This window comes from Lepidochelys kempii, chromosome 3 (genome assembly GCF_965140265.1).
Source record: "Lepidochelys kempii isolate rLepKem1 chromosome 3, rLepKem1.hap2, whole genome shotgun sequence".
NCBI lineage: Eukaryota > Metazoa > Chordata > Testudines > Cheloniidae > Lepidochelys > Lepidochelys kempii.
In genome coordinates, this window is record NC_133258.1 from 69,560,705 (window position 1) to 69,566,704 (window position 6,000).

General features: G+C 46.9%; 1 protein-coding gene across 4 annotated transcripts in view; it reads right to left on the reverse strand.

The window, feature by feature from the left end:
• Positions 1-5,335, reverse strand: part of BACH2 (BTB domain and CNC homolog 2) — a 261,979-nt gene extending 256,644 nt beyond the window's left edge. For all 4 annotated transcript variants that reach the window (XM_073336767.1, XM_073336768.1, XM_073336765.1 and 1 more), the window contains exon 1: positions 4,619-5,335. The gene's annotated coding sequence lies outside the window, so the exon portion shown is untranslated. The remainder of the gene's footprint in view (positions 1-4,618) is intronic.
• Between the last annotated feature and the right edge of the window lie 665 nt (positions 5,336-6,000).

A 6,000-nucleotide genomic window follows, 5' to 3' on the forward strand; every position in this document is an offset into this window, starting at 1 on the left:
CTATTCAGATCTTAGTGGAGAACTGCAGTATTTTCAAAGAATCTGCCACATTCTCCCAAATTGAGTGTAATGGAAAAACAAATCACTTAGATTTTTAAAGAAAGCTGGTATTTCTCATTAGAAATGGGTCCAATTTTTCTTTACTACATCAACAAAATGCATTGTATATGCCCCTTAGTCCAACTCAGAAATAAGTTATACACAAGCCCTACACCACACTCAAAGTGAACATAAATCTATACTTGAAGGATGTGATAATGTGCTCATTAGAATGCAAGTCACATGTGCAACAGACAAAAGACACAGAAGTCAGGCTTGTAAATGAAGAAAAGTTGTCTTTGACTGCACTTTTGAATAAGAGTGGACACTCTTACAAGATGAGCAGGGCTTTGCATACAATTAGAGGACAGTGTAAAATGCATTTGGACCATCTGCATTAGAAAAGGAAAAGAAATTCCCCAATACACCTGTAGTATATGCAGTTCTAAGAAATCACCTATTCACACTCTTGTATAAAAAATGTAATCACTACAGAGGAGTCTAGTTAGGACCTGTCATATACTACTGTACGACCCATTTTGAGATGTTTTAAACATCCATCAAGTTGAAACTGGACAATTTCTCATCCCAGATGCACTTTTAGAGGTCTTTTCTCAGCCTTATGCATGAGTAAAGTCCTACTGAAATGAATGGATATCATGGACATGTAAGGAGAAAGTAGTCCTCTTTATTGTTTTGGGGAATGGGATTTAAAAAATAATGAGGAAGTCACTCTGACTGTTCTTCATGGTTGCAGATATTTGTAGAGTAAGCCTCAACAGACATTAGCCGAGATAGTCAAGGACGTAACCCCATGCCCCTAAGCTGAGACTGGACGACAGGAGATAGATCACTTGATAAAATGCCCGGTTCGGTTCATTCTCTCTGAAGCATCAGGCATCGGCCACTGTTGGAAGACAGGATACTGGGCTAGATGGATCATTGGTATGATTCAATATGGCTATTCTTATGAAAAGCTAGTCTGACAAATACTGCAGCCTGTGAAGAAGAATAGCTAATTTATTTAGCTACAAGACAAGCTTTAACAGCCAAGCAATTGAGGTTTTTAAAAAACTAAATATGGGCAATTACTATTACACATTCCATACTACATATCATATACATAGGTGTTTGGTTTCATCTCTTCCATTGACATTAATTATGTGCATACATGAAGCGATGCACAGACCCCTGTGCAGCATGAAGATTGTACTAAACTTCATTAATGTCAATGGGTCTCCAAGGCCTTCTACAATGTCAAAACATTTACCAGGATTTTTCATATTAAGAATATTAGACATCAACATGATACTCCTATTTATCTGGATTTGGGCCATTTCTCTCAGTCAGAAATATACATTATTCCTAGGGCACAGCACACTATAGTTTGGAAATTTTCTCCTCAATGCTAAGGTACTATGGCTGAAAGCAAAGATTGCCAGGGGGGAGGCGAGGGAGACAGGGTTATCATCATGGTATCTGGGGTCTATTCTGTTTACACATATAAATGCTATTAATTCTAATGGAAGTCCCATGTGCCTCTATGCTAGGGTGCAACCAGAAACATTAGCCCTACCACTGAATTTCCTGCTTTTTAAAACTATATGAGATATAAATCATTGATAACAATTGACTAATTAGTATTTTTATTTTATTAAACACATATTTTGGAGTATAGTCTGTTGTGGACACTCTCCTCCCAGGACTCATTGCTGTCTGCCATTTAAAAATGTATGTTAGTGCACATTATAAAAAATGCAATGTTGTCTAATTTTACATCTTAACACTACTTGTGCTTCTATAGGACTTTTTATTGTAATGTTGCTATTCTGCTCATTTTACAATTTGGTCAACTGAGGCACACCTTGGGTAAGTGGTTTGCCCAATATCTCAGAGCTGGCAAGTGGAAAAGCTAGATAGAGAAACTTGAAATTCTGATTCTCTATCCTCTGCTCTTACTATTAGACAAGATTTCCTTCCACTTTGTGCAGCTGATTTTGATGCATAATGTCCAACACCTTCAAATCAATCTTTGGAGTTAGATGGTTAAGTGTGAAAAGAACACCAATCTTTAAAAGTACAGTGAAGTACTATGCCAGTCTACCTGCAACATGGGCACTCAGATACTACAGTGAGGGGCCCACGCAAGCGGATACAAAGTCAATCTTGAATTTCAGAAGGATATGCACTCATCTGAAGCAGAATTTAGCTTTTCATTTACACACTGAAGTGCTTTCTGAAATGTTAGATTAATAAAATGTTACTACACGAGCCCTGTAGTTAAATGCTTAACACACTTCCTTAGCCATTTTATTCCATTCAAATGTATTAAAAGCAATTATTCCATTTCCTACTCAAAATTTTATTTTCCCCTTATCCAACAATTGTCAAATAATACAAGTGAACTACACCAAATACACCACCTTCAAACTACACTTACATGTAGCTAAAACAAAAATCTCATACAAATCTACCCCTCCAAAAAAGAAAAAGATATTAAAATACTCGCTCTCCGCTCAAGACCTAAAATACCACATTAAAATGCATACAAATTTTATGACAATGATGAAGTCTCATAAAATGGATTTTTATCATTAAAACACTGACAAATGTTCAACTACAGCAGAGCAAACAGCAACACTATAATTTTGCAATTTTTGTAGATACTAAAGTCTGATTCTAACAAGGTGCCATTTCTGCCTCACGTTCATTATTACCTTAAAGAATGAAAAATGCAGTTTACCCCAGAGCTGCCAGGGCTTCAGTAATAAGGGTATGATGATCTCACAATAACTGAAGCATTTTAAGCAAGACACCCGCTGTACTATAAAAATAGCCTGTTCCACAAAAGGAGAGGCATGATTTCACACTTAGCTTCTTTCATGACAGCCAGAGCTTTTGCAGCTAACTGCCTTGCCTACATATTATATTTTAATGACCTGAGAAAATTGTTATGAGTTACCCTTGCTCTCTAATTTTACTCCAAACAGAGGGGGGAAAGCATTGTCTCTCATTAAGCACTATCTTCTTTGCAGACCCCACTAGGCAGGAAAGAAATTATCTTTTTTTGTTAAAATACACTCAACAGATGAAATTTACAGAAAAACTGCTCTGAAGCAAAAAGATGTCACCTGAGAAATGAAGAAATGATCTGATGCTTGCAAGAAACCATTAAAACTGGGTCTCCCGTTTACCACAAGAACACTGCCAATAATAAAATTATTTTGAAGGCTGTGACACACACTGAGCAACTACACCGTTGTCTGGCAACAACTTGCGGTTACAAACTAGCTGAAGTCAGGGTTCGAACCCCAAGCCCACGCAAGCATTTTACAAGTGAGTGTGGCCAATACCCCCACGCAGGTGTCTAATGAAATAGCTGAGCCACTCTTAAAGAAAAGCCAAAGAAGCAAGCAAGCAAGCTACAGAAACTGCCTCATGAAAGAGGGTCCTAACTTCGAAAGTGCACCACCCCTCAACATCTCTCCACTGCAGAACACCACAACGTGACCACTAACCCGAAGGGGAAAGTGGGAGAAATCCGGGAACTGAACAGTTTCACGTGGCGATACACATAAGATCCCGAACACAAAACCCCATCAAAGGAAAGGAGGAGAAGGAGGAGTGGGGTTGAGGAGAAGAGCTTTACGTAAACGGGGTGGCTGTAAAGCGGGGTCTGGCAGGAAGTATTTAGCCACCCAGCGAGGACAAAAATTCACACTCTGTCACATTGCTTAAGGGAAGTGTGCAAGGAACCCAAAGGGAAATGCAATCCCGATTGCTTTGCTTTTCAGAGGCACCCTCCTCGCTTTATCTTAACCTGGGCATTCTTTGCTCGCCGGGGGGCCTGGATCCAACAAATGCGCAGCAAACCCTCTGGGTGGGTTTTCCTTTTTTAAGAAAGATCGAGCTAGTCGCCGTAAAGAGCTAAAAGGCCCAAATAAAAGATGCGAAGGGGAAATGAGGAGGGGGTAGTCAAAGGGGCTTCGCCTCATGCCCCCTCCTCTCGCAGCTCGTTAAAAAGGCCTCGAAATCTGACAGCTGCTTTCCTCCGCTCGTACAAAACAAGAGCCCCCATGCCTGACTTATTACTCTTGGGCTCCTCCTCCCGCTTACTCAAAACACCCATCACCGTGCATGCAATATACCAGCTACACTTTCCTCTGGCGCGCACGCTAAAGCAACTGCGGGCTGACCATCATCAGACACCCTCTCTCTGCTCCTCCTTCATCCCCACCATAACGCCCATAAAAGGCACCCTTTGCGGTGGTCCCTGCGCGTCAGGCCAAGCCAGTACCGGCCACCAACAAACAGCCGAGCTGGACTCAACTCGCACATCAGATCCTTTTACACACTTTCAGTTACGCAACGTTTCTGTGGCTGGTTCCCACTTTTAGAAATGACTGTTCGCCCTCCTGCGAGCCTGAGCACGGGGCTTGTTTTTAAGCTATGCCCCCGCAGCAGCTGGCTCGGAGAAAATCCGCCCCTTCCCTCCCCCGCGGCTCTCCCGGCTCCGCGCGCACACACCAAACTTCAGCTCCATCAGTCCCCGGGAAAAAGCTGCGAAAAGGCGACTCACCTTCTTTCGCCGGCAACTTTCGATCCTTCCCCTCTCGCTGCAGCCTCCCCAGCCCGCTGGGGCGCGGGGGCCGAGTGGGACGCGGAGCGGGGGTGGGGTGCGGGGGGGGGGGCTGGATTTGCTGCTGATGGAGGGAGGGGGGGGAGAGGGATATTTTTTTTTGCGGCTAGGAATGTGCACCCGCGGAGACGCACCTCACATGGCGATGGCTTAAAAACCAGCTGCCTCCAAAGTCTTTGCAGAGAAAAATAGAGGGAGGGGACGGGGAGCAGCAGCAGCAGCAGGAGGAGGAGGAGGGAAGGCTGCAGCAGGGGAGGGGGGGGCGTGGGGAGGGGGAGTCGCACAAGACTCGCTACGCTGCCGCTGCACTCGGGGCTGGCGGCGGCCGCACGAGGCGGTGGCAGCTCGGTGCCTTCGCAGCCCGGCGGCGTGCTGCTGCTGCTGCTGCTGCGGCGGCTGCCCCCGTTCTGTGGGTTACACTCTCCCCGTGGCTCGCGCTCTCCCCAACGGAACGCCGCCTACTCCCCTCAATCGCTACATTGTTGACATTCGCAGGCTGACATCATCATCATCCCCACCTCCCCCACCGCCGCCGCCGCCGCCGCCCGCCTTTCCCATTCACAATAACGCTACGTAAACCGCGTAGCGCCCTCTCCCTCTGCGGCGGGGACGCCTTCGCGCAGAAACAGGCGTAGCGCCGCTCCACGAATGGCAGCTTCGCCGGCATCCCCGCGCTCAGGCGCACGCGCACCTCCCTCGCCAGCGTTCTCAGAGAGCCAGTCCGTGGCCCTTGCTCGCTCGCTCGCTCTCTCCAGCGTCTTCTCGCAGCGGCCTCCCGGTTGTGCTCGCGCGCGGCCGAGGGGCAGGCTGGGAGTTGTAGTCCTCGCTCTCCGTGCCGGGGGCTCCCTGGTGGTGCAGAGCCCCGCGGGGCGGCAGCGGGGGCGGCCGGTGCAGCGCTGCGCGGCCAGCGGCGGGGAGGTGCTGCTCTCACGGTTGCAGAGGCGGACAGAGGAGCCGGGGCCGCAGGATCCTGGGGCTGGGGGAGCGCAATGGGAGCAGCGATTCAGGCCCACAGGGGCGGCCGGGATTTTGCATGAAGAGGTGGGAATAACCCGGGGCGCATCAGCTTTGCAAAAGCTATCCTGAGAGTTTCGTAGACCCGGCACGAAATCTATGCGCGCCCTCCACTTCCCCCCTCGTGACAACAACGGCAGCATCCTAAATGTTGATTCCAGCGATATTTCACTTGGCCGACCCCCCCACCACCCCACAAGAAAACCATCTCCCCAACGCAGTTGCCAGCCCCTCCAAAAGACAAGAATAGCAAACATGTTCTGAGATTAAATAACAAACCATCAGTACAGGGTAGGGGTTTTCTTTGC